Consider the following 19467-nt stretch of genomic DNA (forward strand, 5'->3'; position numbering starts at 1 on the left):
GGTTTTGTGATTATTTAAAAAGTTTAAAATTTTCAAGAATTTTTCGAATGTTACAATACATGCTCCTGACCCTGACGAGTAGAAGAGGGATTCCGACTTTTTATCTTTGACTCCCTGGCAGCTTGATAAGAACCAACGTCACACCTACTGAACTGCTATCAAGGGATTCATTGAAAAGAGCCATAAGACCTCTAACCTTTAGTCCTTCGTCTTTAGAGGATCCCGCTTCTTCAACCCATTCCTCATATTCCTCCCGCTTTGCGATAAAAGCTATTGGTAGGGAGATGTTCTCCTTCTTCATGTAGACCGACAACTTCTTGTACAAGATTTCTGTAACGACGTAAATTTTCAAACCAAATTTTCATTTTTAAAAACACATAAAACTCATATATTATATTTCATAAAACTCCAAGTGTCTCAAGTGTCAACATAAATCCATAAATAAAATTCAAATCCCAAAATTCTCAACAAGGTCTTGAACAGGTGTGTACAATCATGTCGGTGCCTTCCTGCGATCCTCAGAAGTACCCGAAACACATAACACAATAACACGGTAAGCACGAAGCTTAGTGAGTTCCCCAAAATACCACATACATCACATTAGCCACTCGAGGCTATATCACTGTAAGACCCTCCGGTCTATGTGTCTCAGTGGGACCCTCCGGTCCCACGGCTCGTTGGACCCTCCGGTCCGATCTGGTTGGGACCCTCCAGTCCCATGGCTCGTTGGACCCTTCGGTCCGGTCATAATATAGCATATATCACACAGACAATACATAACTCAAGTAATCACTTAAGACCTTCCGGTCACACATAAACACCACTCTAGGTAAAGTATAGTGAGAAGACTCACCTCGTAAGCTAGCAAGTAAAAGTCTCGTACTCGGAATCCTCGATCTAGCCTCCGCCTATCACAAGGATAATATTTCTAATTAATACTCTCATCACACTCAAATACACCAAACGTTGATCTCTCTTACACCCTAGCCTTATAAATGGATAAAAGACCATTTTACCCCTCCCTGACCTTCATCACTCATTTTGACCAACCTTAAAGTCAACAGAAGTTAATTCCAGTCAACAACCTAAATTGACCAGACTCGCCGAGTGCATTCGTGCGGCTCGTCGAGTCCCATCGATTCTCAGTAATCTCATGAAGGTCCAGCTCGTCGAGTTAACCCCTAACTCGTCGAGCTATCGCATGATACAGCCCATCGGGACAAACCCTAATCGACTCGTCGAGTAGGCTCATCAACTCGGCGAGTCCATTCAGACTCAATTGTATTCAGACGATTCCAAGGCAGAAAACTCTCTCACACTCTAGATCTAAGCTCTCCAGGCCTGAATATTACGTAAAGACTTGAGCTTTACGTTCATGCATGGCACAAAAGGGCTAGAAATGCCAAGAACAAACTTGAGAAGAAGTTTCTCATTCAAAGGGCTAATATGGCTGAATAAAGCAGGGGACTTTCGACTCTAGGGACCTCACAAGGTCTAGATCTGATGTCCATTCTAAGAAGGTGCTCAAAACCGTCAAGGTCCCCCATAAAAGATGGAAATGAAGCCCTAACTCTAAGACCATGAGATATATCCATACAAAAGAGAAAGGTCCGAACTTTATACCTTAAACAAAAGCTCCTAGACGTTTAAGCAGCAGATCTAATAGCCTCTTCACAATCCTTGCTTGGAATCCTCCTTTCATCTACCAAAATGCACCAAAGATCTCAAGTAATGGCTCAAATCTCTCTCAAAAGCTCAAGGGGGCGATTAGGGTTTCTTCTCAGTGAGGTGTGGCCGCAAATGAGGCTATAAGTGCCTTTATATAGGCCCCAAACCCGGGGATTTAGGATTTCCACTCACAGCGCCTACTCGACGAGTCTACTCTCGGACTCGTCGAGTAGATCATTAAACCCACGTGGCCACACCCGCCTCTACTCGGCGAGTTATAGCACCAACTCGTCGAGTAGATCAATGAACCTCAAAAATAAATAATTAAAATAATATACCTGGGAATCCGGATGTTACATTTCTCCCCCACTAGAATCAGACTTCGCTCTCGAAGTCATGCTCCGTAAATAATTCTGGATGCTGCTCTCGCATTTCTGACTCCGACTCCCAAGTCAAATCAGACCCTCTCCGATGTTGCCATTGGACCTGAACCAGGGGCACTTCCTTGTTCCTCAGAACCTTCACCTTTTGATCCAAAATTGCAATCGGCCTCTCGATATAGTTCAGGCTCGCATCCACCTGAATGTCCTCCAGTGTTACCACTGCCGTCTCATCGGCTACACACTTCCTCAACTGGGACACGTGGAAGGTGTTATGAATCTGACTCAACTCCACAGGTAGCTCCAACTGGTACGCTACTTTACCCACTCTGGCGGTCACTCTGAAAGGACAGATGTATCGGGGCCCCAGCTTACCCCGTTTCCTGAATCGGATCACCCATTTTCATGGGGATACCTTGAGGAGCACAAAATCTCTGACCTGAAATTCTAGCTCAGATCGTCGCCTGTCCGCATAACTCTTCTGGCGACTCTGAGCCGTCAGTAACCTCTGCCTGACTTGCTATATCTGCTCGGTCGTTTTCAGCACTATCTCTGTGCCACCCATCACTCTTTGTCCCACTTCTCCCCAGCAAATGGGAGTCCGACACCTCCTCCCATATAGAAGCTCGAAGGGGGGAATACCAATACTCGAATGATGGCTGTTGTTGTAGGAAAACTCAGCCAATGGTATGTAGGTGTCCCAACTTCCTCCGAAGTCCATGAAACATGCACGCAACATGTCCTCAAGCGACTGAATCGTCCGCTCGCTCTGCCCGTCTGTCTATGGGTGATACGCAGTATTGAAATGCAAGTGCGTGCCCAACTCCTCATGAAACTTCTTCCAAAACCTGGAAGTAAAACGCACGTCTCAATCTGACACTATCGATACCGGCACTCCATGCCGCGCTACCACTTCTCTCACATAGATCTCGGCCAATCTCTCCACACACGAGCTCTCACTAATAGCAAGGAAGTGAGCACTCTTCGTCAGTCGGTCCACAATCACCCAAATCGCGTCAACTCCTTGCGCAGTCCTTGGCAACTTGGTGATAAAGTCCATCGAGATCTGTTCCCACTTCCACTGGGGAATCTCTAGAGGCTGAAATGGACCATGTGGACGATGGTGCTCTGCCTTGACCCGACAGCAGGTCAAGCACCTCTCAACTACCCAAGCGACATCTCTCTTCATACAGGGCCACCAAGAATCTCTCTTCAGGTCTAAATACATCTTAGTGGCCCCGGGATGGATCGAGAACCTCGATCTATGCGCCTCCTCCGTCAATATACGCCGAGCTCCGCTCGTATAGGGCACCCAAATCCGCCCTCGGAAAGTCATAAGTCCTCGGCTATCCGCCACAAACTCGGACACCTGCCCCATCACCCGCTCCCTCTTGCGGTTCTCTGGTTTCACGGCCTCCGCCTGGGCCTCTTGAATGGTATCCAAGACTGGAGTCATCACTGTCATCCTCATACACACATCTCGAATCGGGGCATTCTCTGTCCTGCGACTCAGGGCGTCGGCTACCACGTTAGCCTTGCCTGGATGATACAGGATCTCACAGTCATAGTCTTTTACCACATCCAACCATCTCCTCTGACGCATATTCAGGTTGGGCCGATCCATGAGATACTTCAGGCTCTTGTGGTCCGTGTATACGGTACACCGAACCCCGTACAAATAGTGGCGCCAGATCTTGAAGGCGAACACCACCGCCCCCAACTCTAGGTCGTGGGTGGGATATCTCGTCTCATGAGGCTTCAACTGCCTCGATGCGTATGCTATCACGTGCCCTCTCTGCATTAGCACCGTACCCAACCCGGATATAGATGCATCACAATAAACCACAAAGCCCTCCATTCCCTCGGGAAGAGCTAACATCGGGGCTTCGCACAACCTCTGGCGAAGAGTCTCAAATGAAGTCTGCTGCTCGGGACCCCAAGAAAAAGTAACGCCCTTCCGGGTCAACCTGGTGAGGGGGACGACAATCTTGGAGAAATCTCGGATAAATCTCCGATAGTAGCCGCCCAACCCAAGAAAACTCCTGATCTCGGTGGGGGATCTCGGCACCTCCCATCTCATAACTGCCTCAATCTTGGCCGGATCGACCAAAATCTCATTCTGATTAACGAGGTGTCCCAGGAACTGGACCTCCCGTAACCAGAAATCACACTTGGAGAATTTGGCATAAAGCCTCTCCGATCTCAATACTCTAAGAATCTCTCTCAAATGCTCCTCATGTTGCTCTCTGGATCTCGAATACACCAAAATATCGTCGATGAACACGATCACCGATCGATCCAACATAGGCCTACACACCCGGTTCATGAGATCCATGAACGCTGTCGGTGCGTTGGTGAGTCCAAAAGGCATTACTACGAACTCGTAATGCCCATAACGAGTCCTAAAGGTCGTCTTTTGAATATCCTCCTCACGGACTCTCATCTGATGATATCCAGACCTCAAATCGATCTTGGAAAACCAGGACGCACCCTGCAACTGATCAAACAGATCGTCGATCCTCGGAAGTGGATAACGGTTCTTAACCGTCAGTTGTTAAACTCCTGGTAATCAATGCACGTCCGGTGTGAACCATCCTTTTTCTTGACAAAAATGATCGGCGCTCCCCACGGCGAGCTACTCGGTCGGATAAATCCCTTCCCCAACAGCTCCTGGAGCTGTGAGGATAAATCCTGCATCTCAGTTGGCGCAAGGCGACAATGTGCCTTGGCAATAGGCGCTGCTCCCGGAACCAAATCAATCCGGAACTCCACCTGCCTCTCGGGAGGCACACCCGGTAACTCCTCGGGAAAAACATCCGGAAACTTACTTACTATCGGAACCTCAGCGATAGAGCTCGGTCTCTCAGCAGCAACCCGCGTATCCATCACATACGCTACAAAACCCATGCAACCCTGCTGTAGACTCTGCCTCGCTCTGGCTGCCGAGCAGAATGCTGACCCAGATCGGGTACCCTCGCCATACACTGTAAGTACTCCCCCACTAGGGTCTCGTATGGTCACCAACTGACATTCGCAATCTATTACAGCTCCGAATCGACTCAACCAGTCCATGCCCACAATGACACAGACATCACCCATCGCGATCGGTACCAGGTCTATCGGGAACTCAACACCAAAAATCTCCAGCACAAATCCCCGGATCACGCCAGTCGCTAACACCGCATGCTCATCGGCTATGGAGACTCTCAGAGGTCCACTCAACACTTCTCGTCAGATACTGATGTGACGACTAAAAGCTAATGATACGAAAGATCGACTCGCACCCGAGTCAAATAACACCAAAGCAGGTACAGAACTCACAAGAAAAGTACCTAAGCATAACACAATATAAGCACAACATAGCTCGAAATAGAATAAGTAAAAGAACACATACCTGCCACGACATCAGGTGCTGCGGGGACCTCCTCCGCTGTCAGCTGAAAGGCTCTCCCGCGAACACTCGGTACCTCGGCCTTCACTGGCCGGCTCTCTGAAGCTCGTATAGCAGCAGGGGAAGATCCCTATGCTGATCCCTGTAGCAGCTGTGGGCACTCGGCCTTCCAATGGCCGGTCTGGTTGCAGTGGAAACAGACTGCAAACCCCTTGGGGAAATCCCTTGCAATATTCCCCTCTTTGCCACACTTGTTGCAAACACCCGATCGACACACCCCCTCATGACTCTATCCGCACTTCCTGCAAGTGCGGCCCTTCTGGCCTCCAGCTCTCGAATCAGCGGGCTTTGCCAGCTTGGCTGCTGGCTAAGACTGTGTCGATCGCCGATCCCTCCCCTGAGACTCTGCCTCCTCCCTGGCCTGAGTCTCCAGCTCAATCTCCCTCTTTCGGGCATTTGCCTGAAGCTTAGAAAATGACCGATAAGTCGAGTTCGCCACGAACTCTCGAATATCCCTCGTCAGAATGCTCGAATACCGGCTCATACGTGCCTGCTCGGTAGACACGTGCTCAGGGCAGAACATCGCCCTCTCATGGAACATCCTCGTAATCACTGTCACTGACTCTGTCCTCTACTTGAGGGACAGAAACTCCTGAGCCAACCGTTCCCTCTCCACCGGAGGAACGTACTCATCTCGGAACATCGCAGTAAACCTCTCACATGATACTGCAGTGAGCTATGCAGGGGTGTAACTGGTTGTCACAAACTTCCACCAGTCCTTCGCCCCTAAGCGAAGCTGGTTCAGCACGAACCGTACCCTCAAATGTTCTGGACAGGAACAAGTGTAGAAACACCCCTCGATATCAAGATTCATCTCATCGCGGCAATCGGATCCTGAGTCCCATCAAACTCTGGTGGCTTTGTGTTGCTGACCTCCCGGTACAGCAACGAGTCACCCCCCTGTGGTCTGGCAGCAGCGACAACTGCGGTGGCTGCAGCAGCAGCCGCCTCGGTAACAGCAGCATACCGCTCGTCAAACGTCTCAATCAAGGTGGTCTTAATAGACCCAAACATCTCCGGGATGGCCTCTCGGATAGCTGTGGCCACCTCCTCGTGAATCATCATGCGAATCTCATTATCGCTAGCTCCACTGCTCTCAGGGTTGTGGCGCGTACCCACCATGATGTCTCTGAAACACAACACAAATATAATCAGAGACTCGCTCGAGTATACTCATACTCGATTGCTCACTCCTACTTGTTCCTTGCCATCCTAAAGATTCTTACTTGGACTGCTCACCGATCTGGTGCTTCCAGTAGTACGGGCCTAATACTACCTTCCACACCGCATCTGTATTCACCCCAAGTCCTCCTCCTAGGATCCAAGATCGCAAGTACTCTATATCTCGCCGAACATAGACTACTCTCTTAGTAGACCTCTCACAAGCTCTTCACTGCTACATACTCGAACTCAAAGCAAACCATGGTAGCAGTAACTCCTAGGCTAAGGCATCACAAATCAGGCCACCCTAGTCCTAACATATGAAATACCTAGCCTACTCTCTAGCATGCATAACATATCTCATAAATATCTCATAACACGGAAAGTAAGGGTATTTTGGGAAAATCACCGTTCGGGCGCGGGCTGATTGTACACACTGCTCTCGTTTTTTTCTTAGAAACTCTTACTCATTTTAGAAAAATAGTTTCTCTTGAAAATTTTCTCAAATCCTCAGTTTGAGTCCAGACATACCCAAAGGTGCATCCGAATCCCTCAAACCAAGGCTCTGATACCAACTTGTAACGACGTAAATTTTCAAACCAAAATTTTCATTTTTAAAACACATAAAACTCATATATTATATTTCATAAAACTCCAAGTGTCTCAAGTGTCAACATAAATCCATAAATAAAAGTCAAATCCCGGAATTCTTAACAAGGTCTTGAACAGGTGTGTACAATCATGTCGATGTCTTCGCGCGATCCTCGGACGTACCTGAAACACATAACACAATAGCACGGTAAGCACGAAGCTTAGTGAGTTCCCCAAAATACCACATACATCACATTAGCCACTCGAGGCTATATCACTGTAAAACCCTCCGGTCTATGTGTCTTAGTGGGACCCTCCGGTCCCACGACTCGTTGGACCCTCCGGTCCGGTCAGGTTGGGACCCTCCAGTCTCATGGCTCGTTGGACCCTCCGTTCCGGTCATAATATAACATATATCACACTGACAATACATAACTCAAGTAAGCACTTAAGACCCCCTGGTCACACATAAATACCACTCTAGCTAAAGTATAGTGAGAAGACTCACCACGTAAGCTAGCAAGTAAAAGTCTCGTACTCGGAATCCTCGATCTAGCCTCCGCCTATCACAAGGATAATATTTCTAATTAATACTCTCCTCACACTCAAATACACCAAACGTTGATCTCTCTTACACCCTAGCCTTATAAATGGATAAAAGACCATTTTACCCCTCCCTGACCTTCATCACTCATTTTGACCAACCTTAAAGTCAACAGAAGTTAATTCCAGTCAACAACCTAAATTGACCAGACTCGCCGAGTGCATTCGTGCGGCTCGTCGAGTCCCATCGATTCTCAGTAATCTCATGAAGGTCCAGCTCGTCGAGTTAACCCCTAACTCGTCGAGCTATCGCATGATACAGCCCATCGGGACAAACCCTAATCGACTCGTCGAGTAGGCTCATCAACTCGGCGAGTCCATTCAGACTCAATTGTATTCAGACGATTCCAAGGCAGAAAACTCTCTCACACTCTAGATCTAAGCTCTCCAGGCCTGAATATTACGTAAAGACTTGAGCTTTACGTTCATGCATGGCACAAAAGGGCTAGAAATGCCAAGAACAAACTTGAGAAGAAGTTTCTCATTCAAAGGGCTAATATGGCTGAATAAAGCAGGGGACTTTCGACTCTAGGGACCTCACAAGGTCCAGATCTGATGTCCATTCTAAGAAGGTGCTCAAAACCGTCAAGGTCCCCCATAAAAGATGGAAATGAAGCCCTAACTCTAAGACCATGAGATATATCCATACAAAAGAGAAAGGTCCGAACTTTATACCTTAAACAAAAGCTCCTAGACGTTTAAGCAGCAGATCTAATAGCCTCTTCACAATCCTTGCTTGGAATCCTCCTTTCCTCTACCAAAATGCATCAAAGATCTCAAGTAATGGCTCAAAACTCTCTCAAAAGCTCAAGGGGCGATTAGGGTTTCTTCTCAGTGAGGTGTGGCCGCAAATGAGGCTATAAGTGCCTTTATATAGTCCCCAAACCTGGGGATTTAGGGTTTCCACTTACAGCGCCTACTCGGCGAGTCTACTCTCAGACTCGTCGAGTAGATCATTAAACCCACGTGGCCACACCCGCCTCTACTCGGCGAGTTATAGCACCAACTCGTCGAGTAAATCAATGAACCTCAAAAATAAATAATTAAAATAATATACCTAGGAATCCGGATGTTACAGTTTCATAGCTTTTGGGGCTTTAAGATTATCGCTTTTCTTTACAGTCCCTGGAAAAGTAGCCAGGGCTTCCACAATTGAAGCAATTACCTAGATTTCTTTTCTCAATGTTATGCTTTCTCGTTGAGTTATTTTCCTTGGGCTGAAATCTTCTTGCTCCATTAGATTTGCTTTCCTCATAGCGTTTAACAATGAGTGCAATACTAACAACCAGTTCATCAGGAATTTCATCATTATCTATTTCACCTGATCAGAATCATCAGAGTCGCTAATAAGACTGGCTACTTATTTTTTTGGAGTCCCTCATGATGTCTTTGCAAAGAGCTTTAGTTTCTTCGTAATTTTGTAGATTTCCAAACTAAGAGTTGAGATTCACGAGGTTTATTTTCTCTCTATTCTTGAGAACATCAGCGTGATGTTCCCAACTTTTCTTAAGAGAATCCAAGAACTTCAAGACCAACTGAGAGGAATGCTTGACAATCCCAAACCCGTGCATATCATTCACCAAATAGTTAAACTTGTTAAATTTTTGGGTCAGAGACTCACCTTGCTGAGCAAAGAAATGCATGTATTTCCGGTTGAGATTGTTGATGGTTGTTGCTTGAACTTCCACAATGCCTTCATAATCAACAATTAGTGTTTCCATCATCTCCTGATCATATTCACAGTTCTGAACCAGATGATACACATGATAAGGAAGAGAGTTTTCTATGGGTTCCCTTGCCTTAACATCAAGAATTATGAGTCTTGTTTCATCATCGTCATAGATAGTCTTTGGCTTTTGTTTTATGGGACCAGAAGGAGCATTGTTAACCATAGGTTGATACATGGGAACGTGTGGACCATTATCGATGATTTTGAGCATGTCAAAGTCCATGGTTTAAAGAAAAACCATAGCCTTTGATTTCCACATTGCGAAGTTGTGTTTATCGAAAGGAGGGATCCTGTTTACAACATACAACTTTAGATTATAGGAGGAAGACACAATAACTAGAATGTATCTAAAACCCGCTCTGATACCACTTGAAGGTTCGTATTGATCGGATACACTCAAGTATGAATAATGCATGACAAACAAACAAAACAAAGAGTAAACAAAAGCAGAATAATAAGGATGACCATAAAGATGTTTTCACTAAGAAAAGGTTCTCACAAAGAGAACAGTCGCACAAAGTGAGGCACCAAGCTCTATTAGGGTTTAACCCTAATAGTATACAATATACGATTACAGAAACGGAGATCCCATGTGACATCCCCAATTTCACAGCCAGAAAAGACTGATTTGTTTATGCTTATTTAAAAATCAGAGTATCCTTTTTGAGGATTAACATTGCAGAATTTGTTCCTAGAAAACATGATATCAAATCATTTCTGAAGAAATGTATTTTTTTATATTAAAACATCAGGATGTCATTGTCAATACAGAAATATAAGCATAACGAAATATTACAAGCCTTAGAGTAATTAAACTAGTGGCCTAACACTCCTTGAATCTCTCAGCAAAATATAACTTTAATATCGCTACCTGTGATACAATAAACTGAGTGGGTCAGGTTGGGAAACATGGTAAGTAAATAGGGTTTTCAACCCATAATATTATAATCAATATGTTCAATCATCAAACAATTAACCTAATTTCCCATTCCCCATTATCTTCTTTTATTCATAAGGATCTTCCCTAAGGATCAACTATACTGACAGTACCAGTTCAGGGATTCCTCCAAGATACGTGTCAATATGTTTTTCTTTTATATTAATTCCTAATGATTTCCCTAAGAAATAGGCACGAAGTCCATCTCTACCAGGGTTTATCTAATAAGCACTAAGTCCATAGCTGCCATTGTTATCTAGTAGGCACTAAGTCCATAATTGCAGTGTTTATCTAGTTGGCACTAAGTTCATAGTTGTCAGGGTTTATCTTCTTTATTAACAATATTATTTTAGGGAGTCCACCCACAATACATGTCAATGGGTTTTTAGAGTACTTCTGACGAACACTTAGTTCAAAAACACCTACAGGTTACGAGCGTGCCAGCGTTCCATTAGACTGTCTAGAATAGTCTATGGTTGTCATCTATACTCTGCTAAATGACGTCATCTTTAAATTTAAGGCCTCTCATCATCTATTTCATATTTCATCTCTCATCATCTATATCATCTTTCATATATCATCATCTATATCATATTTCAGCTACCCATCTTTACCCAATATATTTATAGGTATAAAAATACATATATAGTTTAAATCAAGTAAAACATGTATAAATAGTTCATTTAGCATTAATATCAAGAACACAGATAATAGGCACATATAACTTGTATTTATATTAAATATTTCATATCTATGTGTAAGATGAAAGTAACTATGCACTCACTTGTTAAAGTGATGACTCAAAATTCGGACAACGCTTCGCTTCTAGCAACTGTCTTTTCTTTTGACATAACCTAGTATCATTATCACTAAGTCTTAGTCTAATATTTATTGCATATAATTATCAGTCTAGATTCATCATTAATTCCAATGTATACGTCATGATCTATCAAGTAAGGATCAGCCAGGCAGGACAATTGGGAGGCGGGATCATTTCGACGTATAGCTTTTCTGAAATCCAACAACCAAGCCAACGCGACCATTCTAGACACCTCTCTCGTAAGTAGATCAATAAGTATAATGACTTGGAATTACTGATAAATCTTATTTATAGTTTCATAATAATGACTTCTGGCTATAAATATAAGTTACACTGAAAACAAAATAGTGTAGCTTAATTTACATGGCTTTTAACGAAAACCGGGAAATTGTGTGGGCAGAACTCCGACTCTAAAAACTTCTTTTCGTTGGCTTTTTGACGACTTAGAGTTTCTCTATTGCACCCAAAAACTAGGAGAAATCGAATAAGGAAGAAAGAAAAATTCTAGAGAGAGTTTAGAGGAATTGAGTAGGGAAACATGAAGAATTCATCCTCTGTTTATAGGGGTCTGATCATAGAGTAGGCCCTAAGTTTCGTCCGTATCTTTCGCATACGAGCTCAATTTTCGACGTTCTTTATATCCACGTGTTGGTATTTTCGAGTACTATATCTTTCATTCAGACTCCATCGGATAATTCTCATTCTATCTCAGATTTACAAATCTGTATCGAATTCATCGCGCTTGAAGAGTAGGGACTAAGTTTTGTCCATATCTTTAACATACGAGCTCTATTCTCAATGTTATTTATATCCATGTGGTGGTATTTCTGAGTGCTACAATTTTCGTTTAGACTCCATCGGGTAATTCTCATTCTATCATAGATTTACAAATCTGTATCGGATTCGCCACGCTCGAAGAGTAGGAACCAAGTTTCGTCCGTATCTTTCGCATACGAGCTCCGTTTTCGACTGTCTTTTTATCGTTGAACTCCTATTAATGAGATCTTCAATTCTAGTTTAGATCCTTTGGCTAAAATTCAACCAATCTAAAATTTTATTTCTGAGCTGTACACTGCTACACTGAATCTTAGAAAAATCATAACTTCCTCAAATGAAGTCAAATTTTGACGTTCTCCATATGAACGCTCTCGGTTTAATGACTACTATTACTTTTTTAGACTACTAAGGCTAAAAAGTAATTTATCAAAAATTTACTTTTTACGATACGCAGAGCCATGTCGATTTATTCGTGAAACTTCAACGGGTCATAACTTCTCCGTTATAAGTCGGATTTCATTGTTATTAATATGTATGAAATCCTTATGACATATAATATACAGTTTGTTTAGATTATTTATCGTAAATATTCTTCTATAAAAAATCATTTTTAACGCTTATTGTCTCTAAATTGACTAGCCCGAATCTGCGGGCGTTACATCCCACTATTTTAGGGATAGATTATAATCTATGTAAAGTCTGATCCTAATCACTAAGATTACGGATCAGATATCAAATCTATAATTATAGAGTATATCTACCTAATATACAAAGTATCAGTCTAATATACAAAAAGATCACTAAGATCATGACGATCACGCTGTCGTTGATGAAGCTGTTGTTGGCGCTTGCACTAATGGACAACGTGTTATGTGTTTGACTCATCAGATCATAAGGTGTGACCTTAAAATGACCAATGATTCTCAACTAGATGATACCAAGACAAGATAAATAACATTTTCACATAATCATTGGTTACTCATTAAGTCCTACACAATTAATGACAACATGTAAGTCAAAAATCCACCTAAAGCCCAATTGACACAGATGGAGTATAATTCACAATATGAAGAAAGATAATTGATACAATATCATTATTTAAGCTAGGAAACACTTTAGTAACATCAAAGGAAAAACAAATTCAGATTCCATGGAACTATGGCTAGGAAATCCTCAAAACAAGTCAACAGAAGCTTGAATTTCTTCAATGCTTAAGGAGCACCATGATAACCAACATAGAGCTTCAATAATGGTATAATGACTTGATTTAAATAACAACCACTTAGATCAATTTAATCAGAAAAAAATGAAACTTTGCAAGTTAGGGTTAGAAATTCCCAAAAACTCCTTCAAATCTCCAATCACACATTTATATGTAAGTTCTTGCTTAGAGATTGATTCTACTAAGGAATCAGAGTTTAGAAACTCCGTTAGAGCACGAAATGAAGCTTGAACTTCATACTAGAAATCTAATATCAAAAGCCTAGATTATTAAATGAATAGATTCAGAAAGGAAACTATCTTCCAAGTAAGGAGATAGAGTAATAGTCATTGATTGTTTAATACTTCAACAAACAAGCATCAATTTCACCATGGTAGGAGAGGTTCACCATATTTACAACTCAATACTTTGTACTAGGTTGTTTGGATGAAAAATGGAAGAAGATGTAATGTTATAAAATCGGGGTGTTTAGAACATCTGGATTACTGAGAGTTGTGAAACATCCCAAAAATACGGTCCAAAAATTTTGTTTTAAATCATTAGTAAAAACCACAAGTCATCAAACATCATGATAAAATCATAAGTCATGTGTCTCAAAAACATCATATCAGAGTACTGTAACAAAATCACTAGCTAAAATATCAGAGTATAAACATCCCAGGCTAAAAATTATGGTGTGTGCCATGCAGTCATCCCGAGCTCTTCCCCTTGCTAGTGGAAGTACCTGAAACCAAAACTGAAAACTATAACCACGAAGCTTAGTGAGTCCCCCCCCCCCACCCAAGCTACCACATACATACACATAAATCACATAACTTGGGTCTAGCCCACTGCATCGGGCCCCACCCGACATCGAACGAATCCGACATCGGGCCCCGCCTGGCATCGGACCGAAGTCCGGCATACTTGGGCCTAGCCCACTGCATCGGGCCTCGCCTGACATCAGACCGAAGTCCGGTATACATAGGAAATCAACAAGCATAACATAAAAACATAACATAAAAGCTAAACATTCCTCGGGCTTGCCCCGGCATCGGACCGAAGTCCGGAACACATAACACATAACATATAAGCTAAAAATTCCTCGGGTTTGCCCTGGCATCAGACCGAAGTCCGGAACATATAAACAAACACATACAAGAATCACGAATACATCAAGCATAATAACATTCCTTGGGCTTGCCCCGACATCGGACCGAAGTCTGGAAACATACAATCTACATCGGGATAACCCCGGCATATACTATCACACATAAACGGGCCGGCATTGGTGCCTTATACCCATTCCTATAGGAAAAGACTTACCTCATAAAGCTGACTGCAAAATCTCATGGTGAGGAATATCTGATAGCTGCTCCAACGACTCCCCGACTATCAATATCACAATAATACGTAGTCAAAATGTGATAATCCTTCTTAGAGTAAAAATAACCATTTTACCCCTGGTCAAAGTCAACGTTCTGGTCAAAGTCAAAGTCAAGGTCAACCCCCAGTTGACTCAACTCGTCGAGTTTACCCTTCAACTCATCGAGTTCTCATGAATCACAGCGTTGTGAACTCGCGATCTAACTCGTCGAGTTTTCCTTCAACTCGCCGAGTCTCTCCTGCTCAACAGTAACGGGGCTTCCTAGTACAACACGTCGAGTTCCTTGCCGACTCGCCGAGTTCTATGAACTAGATCGTGAATTTTCAACCGGCCTCGTCGATTTCCTCTATGAACTCGCTGAGTCCCTTGCATATCCAATCTACAGGGCCTTTTCCTCATATCTAAGGTTCTGTATTACAGATCCATATCGTTTCCATGACCCATTTCTGTAAAGTTGACAACTTGATGGCTTTGCATGCCTCAAATGGTCCCAAATTCAAGATATAACAACCTACTTCTATGAATATGGCCTTTTCTTGGACAAGAACGGGGTTGAGACCCTTTTTATGATTCTAAGGGCCAACATTACTCGAAAATGGGAATGCTTGACAAACAATCCATGAAGGGTAACATATTCCCCACAAAGGAGTCAAAAAGACCCATAAATCAAAACTAGAAGAGATCTAGGTTATGAATCATCAAGTTAGGGACTTTTTACCTCATAAGGCTGCCAAAAATGGATGAGATCCCAGATCTAAATCTTCTCTTCAAGCATGATGGCTTCTAGTTCTTCCAACTCCTTTACCAAGCACAAAAACACAGTCAAAACTTCAAGTTTCTCACAAAAGGGCTCACAAACGATTTAGGGTTTCAGGGAGGCTGAGGAGAGGCTGAGGGAAGGGATTAAGTCCTTTAAATAGGGTGCAAACCCTAAAAGTTAGGGTTTCATTTTCCAGCTCCTACTCGTCGAGTTAGGGCTCCCAACTCGTAAAGTAGATCTTTGAACCTGCGTCCCATAATATTCCCTACTCGACGAGTTTGGGCATCCAACTCGTCGAGTTCTCATATAAAATTGAATAAGTCTGAATTTAGATTACATACCATGGAACATGCGTTACAATTATCCCCCACTTGTCTTAGACTTCGTCCTCGGAGTCTGCTGCGCGGGGAAACAACTCCGGGTAGTGCTCCCTCATCTCCTCCTCGGGCTCCCAAGTCCACTATGAACCCTTGTGGTGCTGCCACTGCACCTTCACCAGCTCAACCCTCTTGTTCCTCAGCTACTTCGTCTTCTTATCGAGAATAGCTACCGGTCTCTCGATATAATTTAGGCTACCATCAACCTGAATGTCCTCTATAGGTACTACGACGGAGACATCTGCTAAGCACTTTCACAGCTTGAAGACATGGAAAGTGTTGTGGATCTGGCTAAACTCTGCTGGAAGATCCAAATGATAAGCAACCCGTCCCACCCGAGCCAAAACCCTGAACGGACCGATATACCTGGGGCCCAGCTTGCCCCGCTTCCTAAACCGGATGACACCTTTCCAAGGTGACACCTTCAGGAGGACCATATTCCCTACCTGAAACTCTAGGTCTGATCGACGCCTATCAGCATAACTCTTCTGCCGACTCTGAGCGGTCTGAAGCCTGCTCCGGACCTGCTGGATCATCTCTATGGTATTGAGTACCACTTCGGTACTCCCCATGACTCTCTGACCGACCTCGCCCTAACAGATTGGGGTCCTACACTTCTTCCCGTAGAGCATCTCGAAGGGAGGTCGGTCTATGTTGGCGTGGTAATTGTTGTTATACGAGAATTCCGCTAACGGAAGATACGTATCTCAACTGCCACCGAAACCTATGACACATGCGCGAAACATGTCCTCTAGAGTCTGAATCGTCCTCTCACTCTGTCCGTCTGTCTGGGGTGGAAAGCAGTGTTGAAGTGGAGACGAGTACCCATCTCGTCGTGGAACCGCTTCCAAAATCTGGAAGTGAAATGAACATCCCGGTCTGACACAACCGAAACAGGCACCCCATGACGTGCCACCACCTCGCGTACGTAGATCTCGGCCAGCTTCTCGGCCGATATACTCTCTTGGATCGGGACAAAGTGAGCACTCTTGGTCAACCGATCCATGATGACCCATATCGAATCTACTCCACGTGCGATCCTGGGAAGCTTGGTGATGAAATCCATGGTGATATCTTCCCATTTCCACACGGGAATGTCCAATGGCTGCATCTTGCCATGGGGGCGCTGGTGCTCGGCCTTGAACTTTCTGCAGGTCAAGCACCGCTCTACATACCATGCTACGTCCCGCTTCATGCAGGGCCACCAATAATCAGGGCGAAGATCCCGATACATCTTCGTCGCCCCTGGATGGATAGAGAACCTCGACTTATGGGCCTTATTCATCAGAACTTTTCGTACTCCGCCTCAGTACGGAACCCAGACCCTCCCATGCAGGGTCAGCAGTCCACAGCTATCATAATCGAATGAAGCCACATGGCCTACAATCCACTCGCTCTTCCGGCGCTCTTCCTTCATACCTTCACCTGCGCCTCTCGGAACTGCTCTAGCAATGGTGTGATCACTGTCATCCTCAGACAGATGTCCCGAATCGGGGCCGCTACTGCCTTGCGGCTCAGGGCATCGGCCACTACATTGGCCTTGCCCGGGTGGTAAAGGATCTCACAGTCATAATCCTTCACCACATCTAACCACCGACGTTTCCTCATGTTCAGATTTGGCTGATCCATGAGGTACCTCAAACTCTTGTGGTCCGTCTAAATGGTATAATGGACCCCATAGAGGTAATGCCGCCAAATATTGAAGGCAAAAACCACAACCCGCAACTCTAAATAATGCGTCGGATAGTTAGCCTTGTGAGGCTTCAACTGCCTCGAAGTGTAAGCTATCACGTAACCTCACTGCATCAAAACCACACCCATGCCTGTGATTGAAGCATCACAGTAAACTACAAAGTCGTCGACTCCCTCTGGCAAGGTCAGAACCGGTGCCTCGCATAACCGCTGTCTGAGAGTCTCGAAGGCTGCCTGCTGCTCAGGGCCCCAATGGAATGTCACCGACTTCTTGGTCAGTCGGGTCAAAGGCACGACGATCTTGGAGAAGTCCTGGATGAATCTCCGATAGTAACCCGCTAACCCTAGGAAACTCCGAATCTCAGTTGGAGACCTCGGAATCTTCCACTGCATCACGACCTCAATCTTGGCCGGATCGACCAGAATACCCTTCTGGTTGACAAGGTGCCCCAGAAACTACACCTCGCGCAACCAGAACTCATACTTGTAGAACTTTGCGAAAAGTCTCTCCCTCCTCAATGTCTCCACCACCTACCTCAGGTGCTCTGCATACTGCTCCTGAGTCTTAGAGTAAACCAAGATGTCATCGATAAAGACTATCACAGACCGATCCAACATCAGTTTGCACACGCGGTTCATGAGATCCATGAACGCGGAAGGAGCATTGGTGAGCCCAAACGGCATCACCACGAACTCGTAATGACCATAGTGAGTCCTAAAAGTTGTCTTCTGCACATCATCATCCCTGACTCGCATCTGGTGATAACCTGACCGTAAATCAATCTTGGAGAATCAAGATGCACCCTGCAGCTGATCAAACAGATCATCAATCATTGGGAGGGGATAACGGTTCTTCATCGTTACCTTATTCAGCTCCTGGTAGTCTATACACATGTGATGTGAACCGTCCTTCTTCTTTACAAATAGGATCGGGGCTCCCCAGGGCGAACTGCTCGGCCTGATAAATCCCTTGTCTAGCAGCTCCTGCCGCTGCGTAGACAACTCTCGCATCTCGGGAGGAGCCAACCGATATGGTGCCTTGGCTATCGGAGCCGCACGAGGGACTAGATCAATCCTAAACTCAACCTGTCTCTCCGGAGGTACTCCAGGTAAATCCTCCCGGAATACGTTCGGGTACTCTCGCACCACCGGTACGTCATTGACTGTCGCCTTACCCTTATCCCGGGTATCCATGACATAGGCGACATAACATGCGCAACCCTGCTGAAGGTAGCGCCTCGCCCTCGTTGCTGAACATAGAGTCGGTCCACCTTATGGCCTCTCGCCCTGAATCACTAACCCTCCTCCGCTAGGATTCCGAATCCTCACTAGCTGTTGCTCGCAGTCGATCACTGCCCCCATTGGGGCTCAACCAGTCCATACCGACTATCACCTTATTCCTTCGCATGAGAATAGGGACTAGGTCCACAAAAACTGCTCATCAAATAACTGAAGTGTACGTCCTCGGTGAACTCTCACAACCCTGACGGTCCTGTCATCTGATATCTCAACATCAAGTGGGCAATCCAACTCTCCGGGAACCCCGGTGAATCGCCTGCTGAGCGCGAGCGACACAAAAGATCGGGTGGCACCCGAATCAAACAGTACCAAAGCTGATATATCGTTCACTAAGAACGTTCCTATAACAAAACACATGAGCATAAGCAATAATCAGTATTAATAAAGAGATAAAGAAAAGGTACATACCTGTCACCACGTCAGGAGCTGCTCGTGCCTCCTCTACTGTCAACTGAAAGGCCCTGCTCTTCGCCCCAGGCGCCTCACCCTGTCCCTGACGGCCGTCTGTAATCCTCAACGTTGCAGGGGCGGGTGCTGCCACCTGCCCTGCTGCTGCTAAACTCGGACACTGGGACCGCTTGTGTCCCCTCTGATTGCACTGAAAGCAAATCAGATCTGATACCATCGTGGTGGT

At 44.8% G+C, this 19467-nt stretch overlaps 1 long non-coding RNA gene across 5 annotated transcripts in view; it reads left to right on the forward strand.

Moving 5' to 3' along the window:
- Window positions 1-19467, forward strand: part of LOC145165963 (uncharacterized) — an 86084-nt gene that overhangs the window by 54489 nt on the left and 12128 nt on the right. The window lies entirely within an intron of this gene.

Source organism: Lactuca virosa, chromosome 3, assembly GCF_052849685.1.
Source record: "Lactuca virosa cultivar CGN04683 chromosome 3, Lactuca_virosa_CGN04683_v6, whole genome shotgun sequence".
Taxonomy (NCBI): Eukaryota; Viridiplantae; Streptophyta; class Magnoliopsida; order Asterales; family Asteraceae; genus Lactuca; species Lactuca virosa.